This window comes from Lithobates pipiens, unplaced genomic scaffold (genome assembly GCF_037356315.1).
Source record: "Lithobates pipiens isolate NorthernLeopardFrog02 unplaced genomic scaffold, aLitPip1_a1.2 Scaffold_18, whole genome shotgun sequence".
NCBI classification, from domain to species: Eukaryota; Metazoa; Chordata; class Amphibia; order Anura; family Ranidae; genus Lithobates; species Lithobates pipiens.
Window position 1 is genome coordinate 58,863,860 of NW_027507758.1, and position 26,803 is coordinate 58,890,662.

The window sequence follows — 26,803 nt, forward strand, 5'->3', positions numbered from 1 at the left end:
ATCGCGGGTAGCCCCACGGCGATCGAGTCCACGGGACCCGCGATCAGAATCACGGAGGTCCCAACAGGCGCGCTCACGCGATGGCACGTCTGCAAATTTAAAGGGATGTACCTGTACGCCCATTTGCCTGTCCGCGCCATTCTGCCGACATATAAGTGTGTGCGCGGGTGTTCTGCAGAGAACTGTCCACCCATCGGATAGTGTCTGCCCCGTACTGCGCAGGCGCAGCACGGAGGATAAGGAGACGCCGAAAGTCTCTGAAAATGAACGGCGTCTGCGCACTTAATAGTACCTTTTGCCCTGAGTCCAGGTTCAAGCCCCACCATGCAAGTGGACATACGGTAGATAATCACTTCGCTCGCCACACTTTGGGCATGGCCTCGCTTTGCTCGGCAATTTTTATTCTAGCTCTACGTCCACTTGGATGGTGGGGTTTGAACCTGGACTCAGGTGCCATTCATCTTCAGAGACCTTCAGGTTCTCCTTGTCCTAGCGCAGTACAGGGCGGACACTATCCGACGGGGGACAGTATTCGACAAGACACCGGTCAGGAAGTGGTTAAAGTCTTCTTGCTCATTCTGGACCAGTCCCTAAGGGCTCATGCACGTGGCTGTTCGTAATTTACTTGCTTCCAGCAAGATCCTGAGTAAAACGTGGCCCATACTGCATTTCCACTCATACGGACATACACGTGTATGAGCTGAGATCTGTACTATGTACAGTCATTCTGCCCTGCCAATTCTGCCTACACAATGTTGAGATTTACATCTCCCCCTGAATGAGTCTTTCACTAGGTAGTGGCAATGGTGCAGGTGCAGAATAATTTGGCCTTCAGTCATTCAGAGTGTCTGAGGGCCGAGATTATTGTGAGCCTCTGCAGTGTGAATAATTATCAATATTCCCATCACACACATTCCTGGAATAGGCTGAGTAATAAATGTTTGCTGCAGCAACAGCCAGCTGGAGACTGGTAACTTCACAGATCCGCATACATTTTTGTCAGCACACCTTGGATCTGCATATAACGTTAAAAACACTTTTATTCTGAATGATCACATCACAGCGGAAGAGTGCAACATTGCGAGGCCATGCAGGACCTGTGAGTGGGGCCACTCTCTCTACACGTGGGGGTGTCTTTCATCGTGAATGCGCTCATCAATGACCAGGACCATGTGGGGACCAAGTTCATGTGAGAATCAAACATGAAGGCATTTCCCTGACTTAACCGGTTGCCGACCACCCCACATATACTGCAGGGCGTCGACTCCTACAGGTGTAATCACGTAGCTGTGATCGCCTCTTTCGGGCCACCGGCAACCAGCTCCCACTGTGATTGGACACAGCGGGAGCCAATCAGTGGGTCTGATGGACCCACCGATCATTCACGAGAGAGGCAGAACGGTGGTCTGCCTGTGTAAGCAAGGCAGATCGCTGTTCTGCTAGTAGGGGAAAAAGAGCTCTTGTGTTTCTGCTAAAGATCTCCAGACTTCAAGCGCCTCGGACGGACTGCAAGGCACAGCAGTCCTCCTCTGCAGTAATCATATTTTCTATTCGGCGGGAATCGGCAAAAGGTCACAGACCTTTACCTTTACTTTAGAACGCATTCCATCTTGGTCAACTCCGAGGGAGCTGACATTTCCCCCCCTGTATTTCTTCCGGGCTTGCGGCTCTGGCCACTCACAGCGCGCGGGAGTCCTCCATTCCAGCAAAGCCTGGCACGATACGTCGGACTTTCGCTGGACCTTCACTGCGCATACGCCGCTGACGTCAGCGGCTGCATGCAGGGTGAATATATCCTAAACCATGTAGGTTTAGGAGATATTAATTTTACCAACAGGTAAGCTTTTATTATAGGCTTACCTGTAGGTAAAAATGGAAAAAGGGGTATACAATCGCTTTAAAGGAGAATTATACGGGGGGAAAAAAACATTAGTTAAACCCACAAGTGCTTTTTTGAACTGCTACTATTCCTTTATATTGGCTTTTAAATTTTACAAATGCAGCGATTTAGAAATTGGATGAAAGGTTTAGCATTGAAAAACACATTTTTTTTATAGATAAGTAGTGCATTTTATATACAACTATATAGATCAGACCACAGTGAGGAGGAAAGAGGGACAGAGTGATTTTGTTTCAAATCAGGGACAGTCCTGGGAAATCGGCGACAGTTGGGAGCTATGTCTGTGTGCATGAGCTCTTAAAGCGGTAGTAAAGCACGGGTGGTCAAAAAAAGAAAAACACCTGTAAGACAATTGCATAATGTGCTACTGTGCACCACATGCTAGCACATTAGGAAATACTTACCTTGGAACGAACCTCTCCAGCGGCACGCTGTCCCCGCTGAGATGGCTTACATCTTCTCCTGGTTTTTCTTCTGGGTTTGCATGCTTCGGCTATGTGATTGGCCTTAGCTGCATGTGCGCAGGAGCCCTCGTTTCCGACACGAAGCTGGGAAGGTATGCCAGACCTTCAGAGTGCATGCCACGGTGATGTCACCGGCTGCATCAGGTGTGAATAACGGCACACGTTTAGGAGATATTAATTTTACCTACAGGTAAGTCTTATGATAGGCTTACCTGTAGGTTAAAATCACAAAGCGGGCTTTACTACCGCTTTAACAGTTCCCATGTATCCATCTTTTAAAAACAGATTGTCAGTATCATCTCCCTTATTTCTGTCCTGAAAAGTACATTTTATTAGGTAAGCTCCCAAGTTTTCTCCACATCTCTGTTACTTGAATATCTAAATAGCATAAAATACAATACAATATAGAACATTTACATTCAATTTAAATTGAATCTGAGAGAAAATAGATATGTCAGGAATTAACATTTCTTCAGTAAAATCTGTAATTTGCAGCTCAGGACACACAGTAAGTAAGTAAGTCCTGCACTCCATGCCTACTCATTAGCACAAATTGGATAATTACCCACGCAATACACAAGAAAAGCATGCTGCGTCTACAACAAACATATTTTCAACTCAAATTGGCAGCAGCCATTGGACTCAGACCTAAGGGAAATCTGAAAATAAGTATAGTCAAATCTGACTTTAAGTAGAACTCTGCTAAGCAAAGTTTGTATTTACAAAGGTCACACATGTGCCCCATTACAAATTTAGTGACCGTGGCTAACATGGCAATATGTGGACAATATAGTGGTGAAGCACGTGCTTCATTGTATAAACCACAACACTGGTTTTCTTCTCAGTTATTGGTAAACATGTGCAATCCATTTGGTTACAAATTCTTTTTCGGGCAAAATTCGGCATAATCGTTCATTTGGAATCATCCGAATGAACAAATGACTCTGTGAATGTAACAAATATGAATGCAACAGAAATTAAGAATCATTGGAATTAATGAATCCCGCATCTAAACAAATGGAACGTTACAAATGCATCCGAAATTACGAATAATCCCAAGTAACGAATGCCGATCATAACAAATGGTCCGATAAATGGAAAAAAAGAAAAGAAACAAAAACTAAAATAAATCCATTTTTCGGTAGTGCTCGTGTCCAGTTTTTGGATAGCGTAGTGAGGGGCTGAAACACCTGTCAGGCTACTTTTTTGCTGTTTGTAAGAGGAATTGCCCACCTAGATAATTGTCATTAGAACAAGTATCTCTATTGGAAGATTTCTCTTCACCTCTTCTTCTGGTGACAATGCAAAAATGTTAGATTTATCTGTTTCAGTGACAGTGGGTTCATCTACTCAATGGAGAAACAGACCGTGATTAAAACCTGGCAGGGGTGTAGGTGGATCCAACCACACCCGAGGTGCTTGTGTGCCCTTCCACCAAGACCCACCTAATACACAGAGCTGAGTCAGGCTTGTTCACCGGCCACAGCTACAGTCTGCAGCCCTCGCAGAATTCCATGTCTACCCTCCAAATTTACGCATGGTGACAATTGTGCTCACTCGCCACACCCCTGGTCAGTCTTGACATCAATGTGTCCTCTTAGCTGGGGTCACCTGTAACTTCAGGCCTGAAGATTTTCTGTAGTTACTGAATAGCACTTCTGCTTGCCTCCCCACCACCGGCCCCCAACTCGACCAGGTTTGCAATCAATGTAGTCCCAGAAAATCCCAGATCGCCGCACTTCAATGCAGTCACCTTTATTAGTATCAAAAATAGTCCATACAGCATATAGAAGCACAAGCGACAGCTTTAGCTAACGCGTTTAACACCCTCACTGGTGCTTAGTCATAGCTAAAATAACATGCTCGGATATATATAAGATAAATGACTAAATATGTCAACTTAAACATTACTGTGTATAGCCAATAGAACACATATGGAAGTGATTACGGCAATTAGGGTAGCTGCAGTAATCAAATTAACTCATGTAATGCCAAAACTCACTATTGCCTTGTTGTTAAAAAACACCCTTTACCCAGTTTAAATAAGAAAAATGAGAATAAAAAACAAAAAAACGCATGGAATAGAATTTGTTGTGGATAAATCACCATGATTATAGCACCACAATCATGTATTCCACCTTTTAAGGTGCAATACAAAAATAATCCAGTAGATTTTTTTCAAAAAAATTCAATATTTATTTTAGCAAAAAATGAAAAGAAGCTATTATACACAGTATGACTGATATGGTGCAGTCCTTATGTTTACAGCAGCATTTATGTACATCCCAACATGTTTTGCCTTGAAACTGGCTTCCTCAAGAGGAATATTATCCACTTGGGGTCACAGCCTTCCTGAAGTTCAAAAGATATCTTATAGGTTTGCAGTCACTAATAATTAAAAAAATGACAAGATGCCAAAGCCAACATAGAGCTGCCCGCAACCACAAGAGGCAGATCAGGACCGCAAGAGTCTAATTTGTAAGGAAGGGAAACAAGGGCAGAAATTCCACAGCACAGGGCGCTCACATGTAGAGACGATTTCCTGTAGCGTGTGTGTATGTCCACCATGTACTGGAACCATGAGGACATGGTCGTACAAGTGGTCATAGAGGCGATCCCTTAGCCTGCGATTATACTGGATTGGACATGACTCACAGGTAATGACATAGACAAAGTACCTGGTATTGCAATTAATAAAATAAGAATTTTTAAAATGCTTATCTTTTGTAACCAACTGAAAGGTGTCCCCTCTTTCAATATGAGGGCAGCATGAACATCCATTCATACCACATTGAAAAGTCCCCTTGATGTGCAACCAGTGTGTGGAAGACTTTGTGCTGGTATATTAACTGGGAGACAAGGTTTTACCTAAAGTTGGGGCTCTGCCAGACCCTGTCTGTCAGAAACCATGAAATCAGGTCGAGACAGAAGTACAGTTAAATCACACTTGTTTAATCATAAAAGTAAAAAGAACAAACATAGTCAAAACATAGCCAAAGTTCAGTAACTGGAACAGATAGTCAGCCAAGCCAGAAGTCAGGGATCAATGCAGTGGGACAGCAAGCAGCATCTGGAGCCAGAATAGATGTTGGCAAAGCAAGTCTTGAAGAGGATCACAGGAGATCGTTTCTGTGATGTTGACCAAGGCAAAGGCAGAGATCATCTGGACTAGATGGCTTAAGAAGGCAGGACTGAGGAGCAGGATATCATCAACAGCTGAGTAACTGTATAGAGATAGGAGCTGGAAATTAGCTGAAAGCTGGAGCAGCTAGCTGAGAGAAGAAAGGGCTGAGCCCCGCCCTGACAATTGTCCCAACTCCCTTTGACAGAATTTGAGCATAAGTGGGGTCATTGTATAGTACTGGTAAGTATTTAAGGGTAGTATTTGTGATCTTTCCAAACTCTGCACTAAAAGGAGTAGAAAAGACAGGAATATCAGTCTGCCGAGACATTTTCCTTTTATTTTTGTCAGTATCCATCAACAAACTGTTGGGTGCGGTGTTCTCAGCAATGTCAATGGCTCTATTAAGAATAGACCTGCGATAACCCCTGTCTTCAAAGCGTTGGGCCATGTCCTCTATTTCCCTCTTGAAATATGCATCATTACTACAGACACGCCTCAGGCTCTTTTTCTCCCCGTGAGCTCAAGCACCAAAGAAAAGCATACCTAAGTCGCACCCGCAAATTTAAACGGTGTTCAAATCACACATGTGAGGTATCGCCGTGATCATTAGAGCAAGAGCAATAACTCTAGCAAAAGACTTCCTCTGTCACTCTAAACAGGTAACCGTTAAACATTTTTAAACATTGCCTATGGCGAGTTTTAAGTAAGGATTTTTTGTCTCCATTCCACTAGTGCGAGCAATTTTAAAGTGTAACATGTTGGGTTTCTATTTACTATTTGCGTAATATCATCTTTCACAATATGCAAAAAAATTGGGCCAACTTTACTGTTTTCTTATTTTTTAATTTAAAAAAAGTGTATTTGTTTTAAAAAAAAATGCGTTTGAAAAACCGCTGCCCAAATACCGTGTGACATAAAATATTGCAACAACCGCCATATTATTATCTAGGGTCTTGCCTAAAAAAATGTATATGTATAATCTTTGGGGGTTCTAAGTAATTTTTGAGCAAAAAATACAGATTTTAACTTGTAAGCAACAAGTGTCAAAAATAGGCTTGGTCCAGAAGTGGATAATCGTCCCCCGCACCGTCGCCTTATCAGCCCCCCAAACAGTTACAGAAATGAAACCTCGTCTGTGAAGTTATCCTAAAAATATTGCTGAAGACTAAGCCAGATGTCCTCACAACAACAAGGGTCCCATAGAAGGAAGTCATTCAGTTGCCACTGGGAAGCCCAGAGAGGTAGAGAAAGTGCAAGGAAGGAAACTAGGTGGAGCAAGGTGGATCAGAAACCGTAAACACCAGACCAGGTCCTTTAAATTTTTGTTCTGTCTGTGGCACCATTGGGGAGATTCCCCTCACTTACTGTCACTATGACACGTGTACAAATAGGGAATAGAGTTGTCACCAGGACAGGAGGGCACAGATGGCAATAAACACATTGTCAGAAGTTTTAACACTCTTCCTCACCTTACCAAAAATATTTTTTTGTCTGTGTCTCTATTAGAGTTTTCACATCACTTTCTTTCTTGGCAGGGTCAACTATAGCTCTATGGTCTCTTGCACACTGCTGCCTGAAAATGCTCAGTTTTCATATTCAGGTATGGAGGCATTTTTATTTTTTTACTGATCTAAATGTAGCCCATTGTTTTAAATGTGTGTTTTCAAATGTGTTCACACAGCCACGTAAACATGCTCTGCATATTGATTAGAGATTTCTGGAAAGTTTGATTTCTCTCAGTTTTTTTCTGGAAAAATTGAAAAAAACTTCATTGTGGAGTATGGAAAATCATTTGTTGGAGGCGTGACTGGAAGCCGACCTGAATGGACATCTGAGCCTTTAGCTCTCCTTCAGCCCACAGCTCCACAGCCTTTCTAGGGGTTCTTACTGCACCCGCACATGGGTGGTGTCAGGAGAGCCCGCACCTCTGCAGCAAGGGGATCATCCCAGCCTCCGCCCAGATCCTCTGTGATGTTCTGGGACTACTTTATTCCACCTTCCATGCCAGCCAGCAGGACAGACAAGATGGCGCCAGCGGTCACTAACTCCTCTGTGTGGTCTCAAACACCGCCGGGCTCCCAAACCCCAGCCCTTCCACGGAGCTCACCGGACCCAGCCTGGATGGGAACCAGGCCATCACCTGCACCGATGGTCGCAGTAAGTTATTCCTCGCAATCTACCCACCCCAGGGGACGGCATCCCACTGGCCTCAGCCTGACACATTACACCCCACTGACACCTCGTACACACAGTGCACGGTGGCCTACCCACGCTTGCTGCGTGCGGCCTCAGACCCCGGCCTGCCTACAGGGGATCCCAGCTCACCAACTCCCTCAGAGGATGCAGAGGACCCCCCACCTGATCCCACTCACATGCGGGACGCTGAGCACTCTCACGCAGGGCACCAGAGGAGAGTCGCACTACAGCAGGCCTACTCCCCTTTCCCTGCTGCCCCTGAAGCGCAGAGACAATCTCATTTCAGGGATCCTGGCACCACCAATTGGGAGGTAATCCAGGCAACTTATGCCCAGGCAGTCAGCTCCCCGACCCTCATCTACCCAGGGGACCCGTGGAAACGACCCCCCTCACCACCACAGATCCCAGCGTGGAGCGAGGCACGAGCTACCCAAGTGCAGCCTTATGCACAGGCCCAGACCGAGGCCATCACGCACCATCAGAATTCTCCTCCTGCCCCCCCACCACATTCAGCATCAGATGGGGCCGGATCTTCACCACCAACCACATCTCTCATGGCAGGCATACTTCCAAGCCATACCAACCAAGGAGGACTTTAAGCAACTAATTGAGGATGTCAAATCTACCTGTCGAGCTGAGATACAAGTACTCCAGACCAACTTTAAACACCTCTCAGACAGAGTGGAAATGGCAGAGGAGGAAATACAAGAGACTAAATTGGCAGTACACCGCACACAATTACAAGGCGCAGACCACCGATTGATGCTGCAGGACATGTAGTACCATGTTGTCGATCTGGATAACAGGGGGAGAAAAAACAACATCCGCCTCAGGGGCTTGCCTGAATCGGAGGGCCCAGAAGACCTACAAGATACTCTCCAAACCCTATTCAATTACCTCTTGGGAGAACCCCGGCCAAACCCATAGAAGTGGACAGAGCACACTGAGCCTTACGCCCTAAGGGCCCTGCCTCTAAACCTCAGGATGTTATCTGCAGAGTCCACTCTAACCCTCTGAAGGAGGACATTATGCGCAAAGCCCACTCTACTCAGAAGATAGTGTTCCACAATTCACTTTACAGAAACGCTGTCTTCTTCAACCTCTACTTCTATCGCTGTAGGAAAAGGACATCATATACCAATGGGGTTTCCCCTGAAGCCTAACAGCACGGAGGGAAGGCCAATCAGCCACATTACATTATCCAGAGGACCTGGATGCTTTCTGTGATACGTTGGGGCTTCCCATCCCCCGACTCCAAGAATGGGATCTAGTGGCTACTCCACCACCACCACCAACAGTCTGGTAGAAGGTCCCTCAAGCCAAGCGCCCACGGGGTCAGGACACTCCCCGCAAGGCTACTAAATCCAAAAAATGGCTGACTGAAAAGTGCCTTCTCTACCTGACACCCCTGGCCATAGACTGCACCTATCATTGGCAGGCATTCTTGGCAAACCTTATAGCCTCATTTTCACCCCCAGGCCCTCCCATGTTCCTTTTTATTTGTTTAGCATATTGGGCACTTCTTACCAAAGATTTTAGAGCGGTTACCCTTCTGATCACTAGACCCCCCTAAAGTTCCTTTGACGTTTTATTGTTACCTGTTGATAACTGATACCACAGTCCCTTGTGTCCTTTTGGCCTGTCATTTTCACTTCTGGCCGGACAGACCTATCAGAACTTACTTAGTCCTGTGTTTAGCAGGACATGCAGTGTTTGATTGCTATGCTTACCTTGTTAAATATATGTAGTACTAATCTGCCTCTCTCTTCTTCCCCTTCTCTATTTCCTATCTTCTCTTTTTCTCTTTGGCTCCAGCCACGTGCTCAGTGGCCACGGATCCCCATTGGTGCTTAGTGCCCTTCATTCTTCTGCATCATGGCATCCTTGTGGCTGGACCAGATAAGTATCTTTAAACTTTCACATACCCATCACCATGGCTAAGGTTATGTCATTGAATGTACACAGCTTAAATTCCAACAGGAAAAAACATCTGGCACTCAGGGAGTTCAGGAAATCGAGGGCGGATATTATCATGATTCAGGAAATGCACTTTAACAATGGGAATGCCTTTGCATTCACCTCCAGACACCAATCTCAGGTTTATCAGGCGTTTAATCCACGTTAGCGAGCGGGAGTAGCTATCCTCTTCAAACGCGGATCCCCCTTTACGTGCTCTGAGTCTTTCACTGACCCGTGGGGACACTATATCATCCTGCGTGGACAGTGGCAGACTCAGAATGTCACCCTATGCGTTCTCTACATTCCGAATTCCCACCAGGTCATCTTCTTGACGAAGGTCTTCACACGTTTGTTCCGAATGCCCAACACTATTGATAGTCGGCGGAGACTTCAACTTATCACACTCCTCGGTACATGACTGTCAAACGCTGAACCCCAGGGACTCGCAAACCAGAGCCTCTAAGGACTCAAAGCTTTTCCAACAACTCACTAGACGCTATGCCCTATTTGACTCCTGGTGGACCCTTCATCCCGGAGAAAGACAATATACATTTTATTCCGCACCCCATCATATGCACTCCCGCATTGATTACCTCTTTGTAAACAACACCACACTACCCGTCACCCAAGATGCGCAGATCCTTCCAATCTCCTGGTCAAATTATGCCCCTATCATAATGACCTTGGACTTAGGTACCCCTAATCACAAGACATGCCACTGGCAGTTGAACAACTTCCTTCTACAACACCTTCCTTCTAGGACAGAACTAGAGTCCACACTACAGCTATACTTTCATGAGAACAACACCCCGGACATATCCCCCCCCCACCCTCTGGGATGACCACAAGGCAGTTCTTAAGGGTCACTGCATAGTGTTAGCCTCAGCCCTGAAAAAAAATGCTTCATCAGCCAAGTTATAAGTGGAAAAAGAACTTAGGGCCTCTGAACTCCAACTGCACATATCTTCGTCCCTACCCCTATATGTCTTAGCACAATACTTAGGGACTTTGCTATGGGCAAAGTGGGAAAAGCACTGCTGAGACTAAGCCCTTGTACACACGGTCTGAGAATCCATCGGAATGTGTCCTATCGGACCTTGTCGTCGGGTTAATCTGACTGTGTGTGGTATGCATCGGACTGATTCCGTCGGAATATCCGTCTGACCCAATTTTCCAACATGTTGGAAATATTTTCCGACCAACTGGGCTGGTCGGACATACTCCGATCATGTGTAGAGAATTTTGATCGGACCAAGTGCCACGCATGCTCAGATCAAATTCCTACATCAAAGCTATTGGCTACTAGCCTGAATGTAGTCCCATCGTAACGAAATTACGTCATCACGTTCTGAAAGATCAGATTTTTCGCCAACTTTGTCCGACCGTGTGTATGCAACATAGACAATATACAAAAAATTGTAACTTTTTAAAAGAAGTCCACTTTTTCATATATAGCAGCGCATATACACTCTTAAAAGATTTTTTATATATAGAGTGAGTTCATTGAAATTTTGATCAGTGTCCAGGATAGAAGGTGCTTATTTTATCTGTTCACTGTTGTGATTAAACTGCAGCTTCCACCATAAAAATTCACCACTTGTGGGGCACACACGATCCCCTTTTGGGGATGCACTCACCGAACAACAAGATCAAAAACGCCTTTAAACTGCCAATCAACAATGCTTCTTATGGCCACTAGATGTCTCTCTTTTTGGAATCCAGTTTTCTCATATAAAAAAGCAAAGATGCCCAAACATAGTGTGATATTGTTTAACACTATTTATTTAGACAAAACGAAATCCAACATATATATGCGTACCAAATAAACCAAGTATTTAAGCATTGAAAAAGTACTGTGCCTTATCCCATCGGTTCAGTTATGATCGAGGAGGAACGAACGTTTTCGCTGTCTCGTGCCTTACTACCGCTCGCTGAAACGCAGGGATTGAGGCGCACTCGTCACTTCCGGTATAGTTACGCTTTGACGCGTTTCGTCATATCCGACTTCATCTGAGGGCGTAACTTGTAATACCGGAAGTGTCTTTTTATCTACAAAACGAACCAATCAACATCCATCACCGCATGATGTGCGGGATTCTGCACCAATCGCTAATTTATGTCTGAAGCAACTGTGACTAGTGCAGACCCACATCCAATGTAGATATGTTTGAGAAAATTATGCATTTATAAACAGTATGCGCAAAGTTTAGCAATAGTCCATATGCAAAGATCCATGGTTCTCCACCAATCCAAAGGTATTAGTTAAAAGGAGTATAAAAAAAGTATAAAAAACGATCGTATATGCATATGAACACATACGTTAGATCTGATCGGCCGATACGACCGTTTATATTGTCTAATTACAGATTCCTGAGTTAACGTTTGTAGGCTTTATATAAACAGGTGATTAAAATATAGCCATATACGAATCATACTTGGCTATAGGTCACAACGTAATCTCACGTCATCGGCCGATGCGATCGTAATTTAGACATAATAAACCTTCTTTACATGATTATTTAAAATAAAAAAAAATAAAAAAATAAACTATAAATACCAATATAAACTATCCAAAATGAACTACAATTGTAGATTACAGAATCAAAAATTATTAGAAAAAGATTAGTAGATAAAAGTTAGAAAAAATATATTTTTTTACGCATAGGACTACACCTATATTAAACGGGACTGTGTTTCTCTAAAAACACCTAAAAATCGCATGTATAAAAAATTACATGTATAAAAAATTATATTACTGTATACACACAAATCCTATAAAATTATATGATTATGTGTGTGTATGCAACAGTTTCGGACAAGATCCGACGGACAAAATCTGACGGGCAAAATCTGACGGATTTGGTTGTGGAAATCTCCAACCGTGTGTACAGGGGCTAAGACAGCTCTTTTATGACAAAGGTAACAAAGCCCATTCCCTATTAGCCCGCAAACTGAGTGCAGAGCACTCCCATACGTCCACTCCCCACTGAATAAGAGGGCTGCTTACTCTTTCATCCCTACAACATTGGAAAAATGTCAAAAGCTGTGCCAAAACCCATATACACTACCTACCCAAAATGAAAAAATGTTTGCCATTAATCAAAATGGTGGTTTTCGGCCGGATCTCGGATCTCAGAACGAGGTCTGGCTATAAATGGTGGTGCGTCGCTGCGCTGCCCGTTCTCCATTGACAACGTCATTTGTGACGAAGCGCGTCTGGGAAGGCACGCAGTGACGCCACCACGTTGCACGAGGGGAGGACGGGCTCCCGAATGCCTGCCGGTTTTCTATTGTTTTATGCTGTATTTGAATGGATGTCAATGTAAGTGTAATAGTCACGTTTTAAATAAATTATCCAAATGGTGTTATACTATGTGGGTTTCCTCTTCTCTTTGGAGCCACTGTTAGCATTATTTTGGATCGCTGAACGAGGGATATGTTTATGTGAACGCTGCCATTCATTTGGGTTAGCTGATCTATGAGTGCAAGCTATAAGGAGAAGGACACAGATGATTTGCATATAAGGCTTTTGATTAAGCTTCCATCTGGTAAGTATACTCACTTCTCGGTGATGGGCACCTGTTTGCTGTTTTTTTGAGTGGATTCACCGTGGTGTCCTGGAAAGAATTGCGACAGAGGACTTCTTTATGAACTTTGCTTTTTCTTCTTAATTTGTTGAATTACAATTTATGTTATTTCACTCACTTATTTTGTATGTAATGTGATTTATAATAATCCATTAAACATTTATTTATTATATTATTACATTTTTCATTTTGGGTAGGTAGTATATATGGGTTTTGGCGCAGCTTTTGACATTTTTCCAGTGTATTTGAGTGTGTGTATCCCACTTAGAGCTGCGGCCTTTGTTTTAGATTATTTTGTGTTCTGTTCTCACCCGAGCGCGGTTTATTTTTCCATATCCCTACAACATTGCCGAAACCTTCACAGCATTCTTTAACTCACTCTATAACGACCCCGAGATCCCACACGACCCTCTCTCTCCTGAACTGACTGCCCACCTAAGCCAGTACCTGGACCGTAGTGGGATTCCCAGGCTTCAGAACTCAGACTTGCTCTCCCACAATGCACCTATCACAGAAGAGGAACTTATGTCCACCATCAAAACTTTGCCATCATGAAAATCCCCGGGCCCAGACGGCCTCCCTACGAATATTATAAAACCTCCCTCCCTATCCTCCTACCACATATGTGTAAACTCTTTAACGTCTTCCTCCAGCGAACCCCTATTCCCTTGGCTATGCAAATATCGTTAATCACACTGATCCCAAAACCGGGAAAAGATCCCTCCCTATGTGCCAGTTATAGACCGGTAGCACTCTTGAACTCCGACCTAAAAAATTTTTACCACGCTCTTATCGATACGCCTTAACACAATATTAACTTCTCTAATACATAAGGACCAAGTGGGCTTTGTCCCTTTCTGCCAAGCGGGGGATAACACGAGACAGATCATTGATTTAATAGATGTGGCAAACATCCTGGGGGCCTGGAGTCGCAGGTCCTAGGGCTAGATGCAGAGAAGCCCTTCGATCACCTTGGCTGTCCTTTCCTGTTTGCTATACTGAGACATATGGGATTTTGCGGGCCATCCAACACTTGTATACTAACCCTACATCCCAAGTTAAAACTCCTTTCGCTCTATCTCCCTCTTTCCCGGTGGCGAATGGGACCAGGCAGGGGTGTGCACTTTCACCTCTACTGTTCGCACTATGCACTGAGCCCCTGGTGGCATCCATTCGTAGGAACCCAGACATCCGAGGTGTACCGGTCTGAGGGAAGGAGTTCAAACTCGCGTTGTTTGCAGACAATATCATACTCACTCTTAAGCCCCATACACACCATCAGATTATCTGCTAAGTTTTTCCTTCAGATTTACCAAAACCATGTAGTAGAAGGGCCTGCCTGATTGCATACACATTGAAACTCCTAAGGTTTGTCCTCATATTATATGGTTTTGATAAATCTGAAGGAAAAACTCAGCAGATAATCTGATAGTTTGTATGGGGCTTAACCCAACCTAGGATCCCATTACCCAACTTTCACGCAGAACTGGACACCTGTAGGTCCCTCTCAGGTTACAAAATAAATGTGACTAAATCAGAAGTCCTCCCAATTAACACCCCAGTTGCGGAAGTATAGCACCTTCAGCAGTGCTTCCCATTTAACTGGAAAACATCAGCTCTGAAACACCTGGGAGTCCAGATCACCTCGTCCTTTACCTCTCTATATCAGGCAAACTTCCCTCCTTTGTTCCACTCCATAAGAGACCTTATACAGAAGTAGAAAGTCCACCACATATCCCTCTTGGGGAGAGTGACCTCAGGGAAGATGACCATTCTTCCCAAACTCTTGTACCTGTTCAATACATTTCCTATCCCAGTACCTTATATACAGCTAAGAAAGCTTCAAGTGGATCTGGTGCGCTTTGTCTGGAATTATAAGAGGCATAGAATACCCCGCTCAGTCCTGTTGACTTCCCCCTCAGATGGGGGACTGGCGTTCCCCAATTTAGTAAAATAGTACCAAGCAACACAACTACGTGCACTGATCTCCTGGTTCCCCCAATGCTCATATAACAAATGGATGGAAATTGGAAAAATGTGGCTAGCACCCACCCATCCAAATAGCTTACTCTGGAGTGCAAGCACGGAAGTAGACCCGGAGAGGCTTCTGGGATCCATGACGTTACTTAGATCACTTTGGCGTAAACTCTCCCGTGCCCATGGGCTCAGCTCCGAGAAGTTGTTGCTGACCTCTTTTGTCTATAATGCTGAGATGCCGGCTGGTCTCACTCGCCAGATGTCTTTACCCTAGGCAACATGAAATTTGTTCCACTTTGGCCACCTGTTGGACCCTAGATCATGCAAATTACTATCATTTAACGAGCTTCAGAGAAAACATGACTTACCCCGCCAGGTGTTTATGCCTATTTGTAAATACGGCACTATGCCCAATCTCTTGCCCCCAATCTCCAATTCTCAGCAGCACCCCCCTTTGAGAGCATTATAATTGAGGGAGCATGCCGAGGTCTGATATCTGACATTGCCTACTCCATTTCGAACCAGGGCAACCATGCCTACATGCTTCGCTGGGAAAAAGCACTTGGAGAAAATATCCTCCTTCTGCACACTCTACAAGGAGAACGCATATAAGATTCTCTACTTCTGGTACCTGATGCCAGATGTCCTCCACACTGTCTATCCATCCTGCTCAGATAGGTGCTGGCACTGTCAGGGAGATAAAGGCACCCTATACCATATATACTGGAACTGCCCTAAGATTGTGCCTTTCTGGACGGAGACTCAGTCCCTGCTGTCTCACCTCCTGGGTGTACAGATCCCCAGATTCCTCCTAGGTGTTTCGCCCCTACAAATTTACGAATCGTCCATAGATTGCTTAGACACGTTCTAACAGCCTGGTGGCCCTTCACTGGAAACGGCCCTCCCCACCCTCCCAGGTAGACCTGTAAGCTAGAATTAAAGATGTAGAACTTATGGAAAAAATGAAAGCCAGACTTCAAGACAAATTGGACATGCACGACAAGGTCTGGGCGGAATGGCATCGATGGGAGGATTCACCTTGAGGATTCACCTCCTCCTCTCTATATCTCTTCTCCCCTCTCTCCTCTTTCTATCTTTCTCCGGCCTAGTAATGGCCTATGGCAGATCCTGCTCACTGATTGACAGCACACGTAATGTGTCTGCTGCATATACCTACAACATGATATACTGTTTATTGTTCTTATACATGTACTGGCTCTCTTACTCTTCCTGTGCTACCTGTACACTACTGTGCTTGACTCATGTTCACTTATTTGTTGCTATGATCAATAAACAAATGTTATTTGAAAATAATTTCTTACACTGGGAAGGTGAAATGCCATGCATATAAAAGTATTCTGCCTGAAATAAAAGTACAGCTTATTCAGTAAATAATCTAAACATACTTTTTATTTTTTATTTTAAATAAAATAACAAGGATTATATATGATAAGAACACCTTGGATAAGCCTGCACATCTGGATAATCCTGCAAGCACTGTGAGGGGTCATGTGTTTTTACTTCTCCTCCAGTGCTTTTGATACTATCAGGCCAGAGCTCTTGGGGAGAAGCTATCAGCAATACAAGTTGAGGTTTCCCTTGTTTCATGGATCGTAGACTACCTGACAGGCAGACTGCAGTATGTGCATTTGCAAGACTGTGTGTCAGATAGGTTGATCAGCAATATTGGGGTTCCACAGGGAACAGTTCTCTCTCCCTTTCTTTTTACTGTCTACACGACTGATTTCAGCTACCAGACAGAGTCTTGCCATCTTCAGAAGTTTTCTGATGACTCTGCTGTAGTGATATGTATGAGGGATGGAGAAGAGACTGAGTATAGGACTGTGGTGAAGAACTTTGTCACCTGGTGTGAGGATAATTATCTGGATCTAGTGTCAGCCTCTTCATACTGGGAGCCGCCCCCCCCCCCCCTGATCCATGGCCCTAATCTACATGCTGGAGGCATGGATTCCAATGGTTCTTTTTTTTTTTAAGCACATAATTAGAGTCCAAGGCTCTAATTGGCTTCAAAAGAGGGTGGGCTTGGGGCCCAGAGCACCGTTCCTTGAGCCCACCCAGTTGTGTGGCAATAGCGAATTAATATTTGCTATTGTCTTCCTGCTTCTCCTCTTATCCAATCAGGAAGCGGGAGGAGTGTGATTGGCCGAGAGGAGAAACGATCATGTCCTGGCAGGGGGGAGGATGTATAGGAAGATCCGAGACTCTGGAGATGGCCACCCAGAGTGATCTTTCAGTGCCTCAGGGGTGCACCAACCACCACTGTCTGTATCTATAGACTGGTACACACTATGAGGGTTTTTTAGTTCTTTTTTGATCTGATGTTAGTACAGCAATCTCCCCCGCTGAGCTGTTGTGTTCTAAAAGGGGGCCGGCTCCCCCGACAGAACACTCCGATCAGTGCTCTGAGCCATTGGCTCAGAGCACTGATCGGGGGGCTGCTCGGCTGCTGGTTTTCACATGGGCAAAATGTCGAAATGTGGCAAAGGAGCTGGTTGTGGATTTGAGAAGGAGAAAGGCACCAGTGACCCCAATCTCTGTCCGAGGACTGGATGTAGTAGAGAGTTACAAGTATCTGGGGGTGCACATAAGCTGGACTGGAGCAAGAACACTGAAGTGCTCTATAGGAAGGGTCAGAGACGACTCTATTTTTTGAGGAGACTTAGGTCTTTTAACATCTGCCAAACGATGCTGAAGATGTTTCATGAGCCTGTGGTGGCCAGTGCTCTCCTGTTTGCATTGGCATGCTGGGGTGGCAGGCTAATGCCCCGTACACGATCGGACTTTCCGACAACAAAACCATGGATTTTTTTCGAAGGGTGTTGGCTCCAACTTGTCTTGCATACACACGGTCACAAAAATGTTGGTTAACAATTACGAACGTAGTGACGTACAAGACATACGTGATATCTCCATTACGAACGCTAGTTTTACAAGACCGATCGCTTCTGGCTCATACTTGATTCCGAGCATGCATGGAGTTTTGTGCGACGGACTTGTGTACACATAATCGGAAAGTCCGAAACAAACTTTTGTTGGCCGAAAATTTGAGAACCTGCTAGCCAACATTTGTTGGTGGAAAGTCCGACAACAAATGTCTGATGGAGCATACACAGGGTCAGACTTTCAGCCAACAAGCTCACATCCAACATTTCCCGTCAGAAAATCCGAACGTGTGTATGCGACATTAGGATGGCTGACACCAACGGACTCAAAAAACTGATTCACAAGCCCAATGATATTGCTGGATTTGAGTTGGTGTCTTTAACAACAGTCTTGGAGAGGAGAATGTTGTTCAACGTACGTTCAGTCTTTGGAAACTGCTCCCACTCCACAATATGCTGGTCAGTCTGCGGAGTACCATCAGACAGATTGTTACAACTACGATGCACCACAGAGCGACAAATAATTTTTGCCTGTGGCCATCAAGTTAAATAATTCTTCTCTGTGAAGGGCTGAAGGTGAAGATTTTATTTGTTTTATTTGGTGCACATGACTTATTGGGAATTTTGTTGTGTCCTCATACGTTGCTCTGTTCATTGTTGTGATCTTGTGTTGTCTTTGTTGAGTGTGGTATGTGTTGCAAACATTTCCCCTTGGGATTAATAAAGTATTCTAAATCTGAAATCTGAATCTGAAGAACATTTCAACCATACATGATAACAGGTAGCCCCCCCCCCCCCCTTTCCCTCACAATAATGTAAAAACTTCCTGGCAATATGAATTTTCAGTTATTGACAATGCTGATCCAGAAGCATAAATTGCTCTATGAAGAGCGTGATTAATGTTCTCCTGATTTTCAGGTGTCATTTTCTCTGTAAATGAAGAGATTATGTATTTGGGAGACCGTAGTTTGTAATACTTCCTTTCTTGAAGATGCTGCTCGTGAAGAAACACTTTGTGATGATTCAGAAGCAGCAGAAAGAGTGTTTTCAGAATAAGAACTCTGGAGGGAAAAGCTACTCGCGCTTTCATTATGGTCCTCATCATTTCATTCCATAAAGTATTTTTAGGCCTCATGTACCCTGCAACTGCTAAACTCCTGTTTAGGAGCAGTTGAGCATTTTTTCAGTAGCCCCAAAACTCTCCTCTATGTTATCTTATGTGTACATGTACACTCAGTCGTTTATGGTAGTTTTAGAGGAAGTAGAGTTTACTGACTTTTTATGGAAGGAGATAAATCACTTTCAGGACTGTAGTTTACCGGCATTTCAAACGCCATTTCAAACGCCAAATGCTTGTAGCTGCTTGTAAACACGTATAAATGTTAAGATTCGGCATTAAGCTGCGTCAAACATTTTTTTTGACATGTCAAAATCAATGGTTCCCTATGAAGAGCTGTCTTAACTGATCTGACTTTCAGCCCATTGATTTGAATTGAAGTCGGATCATCATGAGCCTACTTGTGGTACAACTTGTGCTCTGGGGATCTCAAAGGGGAACCCCATGCCAAAATTTAAAAAAGAAAAACAGCATCCCCACCCCCCCCCCCCCCCCAAGATCCAGACCACCAGGTCCTTTGGTCTGGTATGGATGTTAAAGGGAAAACCCACGCCAAAAAAAAAACAGTGTGGGGTCCCCCCCAAATCCATACCATACCCTTATCCGAGCATGCAGTCTGGCAGGTCAGGAAAAGGGGGGGCGAGCGAGCGCCCCCCTCCTGGACCATACCAGGCCACACTCCCTCAGCATGGGGAATGTGGGTGCTCTGCAAGGACCTTTTCCTGATATTCCTTGTTGGTGGTTGTGGGGTCTGCGGGCAGGGGGCTTATCGGAATCTGGAGGCCTCCTTTAACAAGAGGGCCCTCAGATCCTGCCCCCCCCCCATGGGAATGAGTATGGGGTACATTGTACCTGTACCCATTCACCTCAAAAAAAGGAAGTGTAGTGTAAATAAAAACAAGAAATAGTTTTGACATGTCCTTTGTTAGAAATCTTCCTTCGGTCTTCTTCCTCCGGTTTTCTCCCGCTGGTGCTCTTACTCCGGTCTTCTCTGCCGGTGCTGTCTTCTTCGCCGCTGACCCATTCCTCCTTCAACGCTGTCTCTCCCATCATTGTGCCAGCTCCACTCTCTGCCAGTTCTCATATAGCCATAGGGCGTGACCATCCAGTGACGTCACCTCGAGACCCTGCCCTTGTGACGTCACATGATGTTATGCTGGGATCATGTGATCACTGTGATAGTCAATTACAGTGATCACATAATTGGGAAGTCCAGGAAACACATTTGGCAGTTATATCCTTTTAACTACCAGCAGACTGCTCACAGTAAATATACTGCAAGTAGGTGGCAGGTACAGGTACAATCACGTACATGTATATGACAGCCTTCTTCCAGGTTTGGGGCATGCAGCGTTTATCCTCTGCCAACCCGTGCTGTGATTGGGCACAGCACAAGTTTGGCAGTAGACTTCAGCCAATGATTTTGGCTGAAATCAGCTGATTGTCTGTATCCAATCATACACAGAGTTATGTGTTTACAAACAGGGAGAAAAACAGCCAAATCATAAGTAAAAGCACCATTGCATATTGTGAGGCACGCAATTGACCCCTTTATTGTCTCTAGATGTTAACCTCTTCTCGGCCAGCGTCATTTGTACAGTGTCTGTGTACAGTATTATCACTGATCGCTGTATTAGTGCCACTAGCGATGTCTGTGTCGGTGACCCTTGTTACTAGCGATGTCCATGTCGGTGAACCAAATAGTGTCTGTTAGCAGCAGATTGGCCACCACCCTATCATAGTCCCACTATAGGTCGCTGATCACCACCATAACAGTATAGAATCTACAGTGCCTTGAAAAGTATACCTACACCTTGAAATTTTCCACATTTTTTTCATGTTACAACCAAAAACGTAAATGTATTTTATTGGGATTTTATGTGATAGATCAACAAAAAGTGGCACATAATTGTAGGAAAATAAGTGAAAGGAAAATGATAAATGTCTTTACATTTTTTTTCCAAATAAATATCTGAAAAGTGTGGCATGCATTTGTATTCAATACCCTTTTTCTCTGATACCCCTAACTAAAATCTAGTGGAACCATTTTCTTTTCAATAGTCACCTAATTAGTAAATAGAGTCCACCTTTGTGTAGTTTAATCTCAGTATAAATACAGCTGTTCTGTGAAGCCCTCAGAACCTTAGTGAAGAAACAGCATCATGAAGGCCAAGGAACAGACCACTTAAGTCAGGGATGAAGTTGTGGAGAGGTTTAAACCAGGATTAGGTTATAAAAAAAATATCCCAAACTCTGAACATCTCACAGAGCACTGTTCAAACCATCACCCGAAAATGGAAAGAGTATGGCACAACTGCAAACCTACCAAGACATGACCATTCACCTAAACTGACAGAGCATTTATTAGGGAAGTAGCCAAGAGGCCCATGGTAACTCTGGAGAAGATGCAGAGATCCACAACTCAGGTGGGAGAATCTGTCCACAGGACAACTATTAGTTGTGTGCTCCATAAATCTGGCCTTTACAGAAGAGTGTCAAAAAGAAAGCCATTGTTGAAAGAAAGCCATAAGCAGTCCTGTTTGCAGTTTGCGAGAAGACATGTGTGGGACACAGCAGACACGTGGAAGAAGGTGCTCTGGTCAGATGAGACCAAAATTGAATTTTTGGCCTAAAAACTAAATGCTATGTGTGATGGAAAAGTCCATCAAGTAAAACCTATGTGTGTGATTATATGTCAGTATTACATTGTATATCCCTGTATGTTGCAGTCGTTTAGGTGTGACCATCCTTTGCCTTCAAAACAGCATTTATTCTTTAATTGAAATCCACCCACGCCCCACCCCTGTCAGTGTGGAGCTGGGCTTCACTTTGGGGGAGGCTATTGCGGGGGGGCACACTTGCGGCTGGGGGTCTTTCTCCAAGTGGGGGGATTTCAATGAGTGGATGCACTTCTGGCTCTGCACTTGTTGACTGATTGTCTGGCTGTCTCGTCTGAGAGTCTCTTCTCTCACCCTACAGGTATGTGCTAACTGAACCATCTCCACCCAAAAACTGAAACACTGCTATCTGCTTTTCATGTGTGTCTTTAAAAATGCTGGTATGTTGTTTTTGCTCAACAGTCTGTAGCCCTGTCCACATTACAATGCTTTATTATCTGCCTTGTCTTACCCAAAATTATGGCCCCTCTAACTTTAGTGCCCTCTTGCTAGCCTGTTTCTGAAGTTAGAATTTTAGCCCTGTTAACCATCCAAGCTTTATTGCCTCCTGATTGATAATTGAAATCCACCCACACCCCACCCCTATCAGTATAAAGCTAAGCTTCACTTTGGGGGAAGCTATTGCAGGGGGCACACTTGCAACTGGGGGTCTTTCTCCAAGTGGGGGGATTTCAATAAGTGGAAGCACTTCTGACTCTGCACTTCAGCGAATGCACAAAGCGAAGGTACACAAGAAAATACTTTGAAAAACTCCACAAAGACACCAGGTGACCTCGTTTTACCCTTTAGCACTTTCTCCTTATAACATGCATTCTCTACCACTCCTTCTGACAGCTCTGTCCTCTATACTAAAATTATCTCAACTCCACCCCACTTCTCCCCCCCACAGCATATATATATCACCCTCACTTCTGTCCTCTCCTTATTACTGCACCCACCAACTCCTGCTAATTCTAGATCCACACACACTCAAAATCTCCAAGACCCTGGGGCATGTCCCTTCATATAAATCTCACTCCCATATTGCCTCCCTCACCCTCCTGCTTCTCCTAACCTCTGGAGATATATCCCCAAACCCTGGACCTCCATCATTAAACTGTACCCATCACCCTGCACCCTCTGGCAGCAGCCGCAATCAACACAATTTAGTTCCCATTTCTATTCTTCCCAAGACCAGACTCCCTTTCTCTTGTGCCCTTTGGAACTCCCGCTCTGTCTGCAACAAACTCACCTCTCTACATGACATCTTTATCGCCAACTCATTTAACCTACTCGCCATCACCGAAACCTGGCTCCACGAATCAGACACTGCATCTTCTGCGGCCCTATCCCATGGTGGTCTTCTTTGGACTCACTCCCCCAGATCCAATGGACATAAGGGAGGAGGTGTTGGAATCCTTCTAGCCCCACATAGCACCTTCCAGGTACTTCAGCCACCTCCCTCTCTGTCACTCTCCTCTTTCAAAGCACACTGCATTCGTCTCTTCACTCCAATTTCTTTAAGAATAGCCGTGATCTACAGGCCCCCTGGACCAGTATCAACATTTCTTGATGACTTCTCTGCCTGGCTACCCTACTTTCTTTCTTCTGAAATCCCCACAATCATTCTCGGGGACTTCAACATCCCTATTAATACTAACACCTCTGCTCCTTCCAAACTTCTCAGCCTAACCTCCTCCTTTGACCTGAAACAGTGGATACATGATCCTACTCACTCCGAAGGCAATATCCTTGACCTCGTTTTCTCTCACCTTTGCACTCCATGCAACCTCTCTAACTATCCATTCCCTCTCTCTGATCATCACCTTATTAGTTTCACTCTCTCCCTCTCCTTCACCTCCTCTCCCTCCAACCGCATTAAAGTTACCCGCAGAAATCTACGTCATCTCAAGCCTTCTCTTCTCTGCTATTGACAACCTCTACGACAAAATCTCACCCCTATCCTGCACCAGTCTAGCCACTTCTGTCTACAACACTTCACTTCTGGCCTCTCTGGACTCACTGGCCCCCCTCATTACACACAGAATCAAGCCCCGACCCCTTCAACCTTGGCAAACAGATGTCACTAGAAGTCTGAATAAACTTAGTCGTGCTCATGAGCGCCTGTGGCGCAAGACCAAGTCTCAGAGAGATTTCAACCAATATAAATCTGCCCTCCAAAATTACAATTCTAGCCTCCTCTCTGCCAAGCAGAACTATTTTATCACTCTCATCAGCAACCTATCATCCCGTCCCCGTCAACTCTTCTCTACATTCAACTCTCTACTTCGTCCTCCACTGCCTCCACCCGCCAACTCACTCACTGCCCAGGAGATTGCTAATCACTTCAAACAGAAGATTGATACAATTCGCGCGGAGATTTCTACTGTTCTGATACCCTCCACGCTTTACACATCATGCCCACAGTCACAATCATTACTTCCCTCTTTCAACCCCACCACTATAGACGAAGTTGCTAAACTACTTGGTAATTTCCAGCTTACCACCTGCCCTCTGGATCCTGTTCCCTCACAAATGCTGCGTTCACCCTCTGACTCTATGCTACACTCTCTAACTCACATCTTCAATTTCTCCCTCTCTTCTGGCATCTTCCCCAACTCTCTAAAACACGCACTTGTCAAACCCATACTTAAAAAACCCTCACTGGACCCATCCAATCCAAACAACCTACGCCCCATCTCCTTGCTCCCCTTTTTATCCAAACTACTCGAACGTCTGGTCTACAACCGACTGAGTGACCACCTCGCTGATAATAGCCTTCTTGATCCTCTTCAGTCTGGATTTCGTCCTCAACACTCCACAGAAACTGCTCTCCTAAAACTAACAAACGATCTACTAAAGGCCAAAACCAATCGACATTATTCTGTACTCCTCCTCCTGGACCTCTCTGCTGCCTTTGATACAGTTGACCACCCCCTCCTTCTCAAAAAACTCCACACCTTTGGTCTCCGTGACCGTACTCTACGATGGTTCTCTTCCTACTTATCCAACCGCACCTTTAGCGTTTCTTACAACTCTACTTCCTCCTCTCCTCTTCCTTTCTCTGTTGGGGTCCCCCAAGGTTCTGTTCTTGGACCACTCCTATTTTCAATCTATACCTCCTCCCTGGGTCAACTGATAGCCTCCCACGGCTTCCAATACCACCTCTATGCTGACGACACCCAAATCTATTTCTCTACCCCTCAGCTCACTCCCTCTGTCTCCTCACGTATCACTAATTTACTATCAGATATATCAGTCTGGATGTCACACGACTTCCTCAAAATCAATCTATCCAAAACCGAACTTATAATTTTTCCTCCCCCATATGCCCCTTCCCCTGATCTCACTGTCAAAATTGATGGCACAACCATAAGCCCATCCCCTCACGCCAAGGTTCTAGGTGTAGTCCTGGACTCTGAACTCTCCTTCAAGCAACACATCCAATCACTGTCCAAATCCTGCCGCCTCAACCTCCGCAACATCTCCAAAATACGCCCCTTTCTAACCAATGAGACAACAAAGCTCTTAATTCACTCGCTGGTCATCTCCCGCCTCGACTACTGCAACTCCCTTCTCATTGGCTTACCTCTACATAGTCTATCACCTCTTCAATCCATTATGAATGCCGCTGCCAGACTCATCCACCTTACCAATCGCTTGGTGTCTGCTACTCCTCTCTGTCAATCCCTCCACTGGCTTCCGCTCAGCCAAAGAATTAAATTCAAAATACTAACAATTACATACAAAGCCATCCACAACTCTGCCCCCAGCTACATCACTAGCTTAGTCTCTAAATACCAACCTACTCGTCCTCTTCGTTCCTCTCAAGACCTCCTGCTCTCTAGCTCCCTCATCACCTCCTCCCATACTCGCCTCCAGGACTTTTCCAAAGCCTCCCCAATCCTATGGAATGCCCTACCCCAATCTGTCCGCCTATCTCCTACTTTATTAGCTTTTAGACGGTCCCTGAAAACACTTCTCTTCAGAGAAGCCTATCCTACCCACACCTAACTGTATTTTCATGTTCTCCATCAGCTCATCCCCCCACAGTTATTACCTTTTGTTTCAACTTGACCCTCCCTTCTAGATTGTAAGCTCTAACGAGCAGGGCCCTCTGATCCCTCCTGTATTGATTTGTATTGTAAGTGTACTGTCTGCCCTCATATTGTAAAGCGCTGCGCAAACTGTTGGCGCTATATAAATCCTGAATAATAATAATAATAATTCTTCTAGGTACACTTGCACACAGTTTTGGAAGGAACTCGGCAGGTAGGTTGTTCTAAACATCTTGGAGAACTAACCACAGATCTTCTGTGGATGTAGGTTGCCTGAGATCCTTCTGTTTCTTCATGTAATCCCAGGCAAGCTCAATAATCTTGAAATCAGAGCTCTGTGGGAACCAAACTATCACTTCCAGTATCCCTTGTTCTTCTTTACCCTGAAGATAGTTCTTATTTACATAGGCTGTATGTCGGGGGTCATTGTCCTGCTGCAGAATAAATTTGGGGCAAATCACACGCCTTCCTGATAGTATGGCATGATGGATAATCTGCCTGTATTTCTCAGCATTAAGGACACCATTGATCCTTATCAAATTTCCAACTCCATTTGCATAAATTCAGACCCAAACTTGTAAAGAACCTCCAACATGCTTCACTGTCGACTGCAGACACTCCTTATTGTACCGCTCTTCAGCCCTTTCTTTATTTTCGTGCATTGTTGAGTCGCTTAGATTTGTCTCCACATCGGAGGTATGGCTTTTTGGCCACAATTCTACAATTCTTCCATGAAGACCACTTATGGCCAGACTTTCCCAGACAGGAGAAAGGTGGACCTGGGTCCCACTGGTTTCTGAGAGTTCTGTGCAGATGGCACTGCTGGGCATCTTTGGGTGTTTTTTTTTTCTGTGCTCGGTC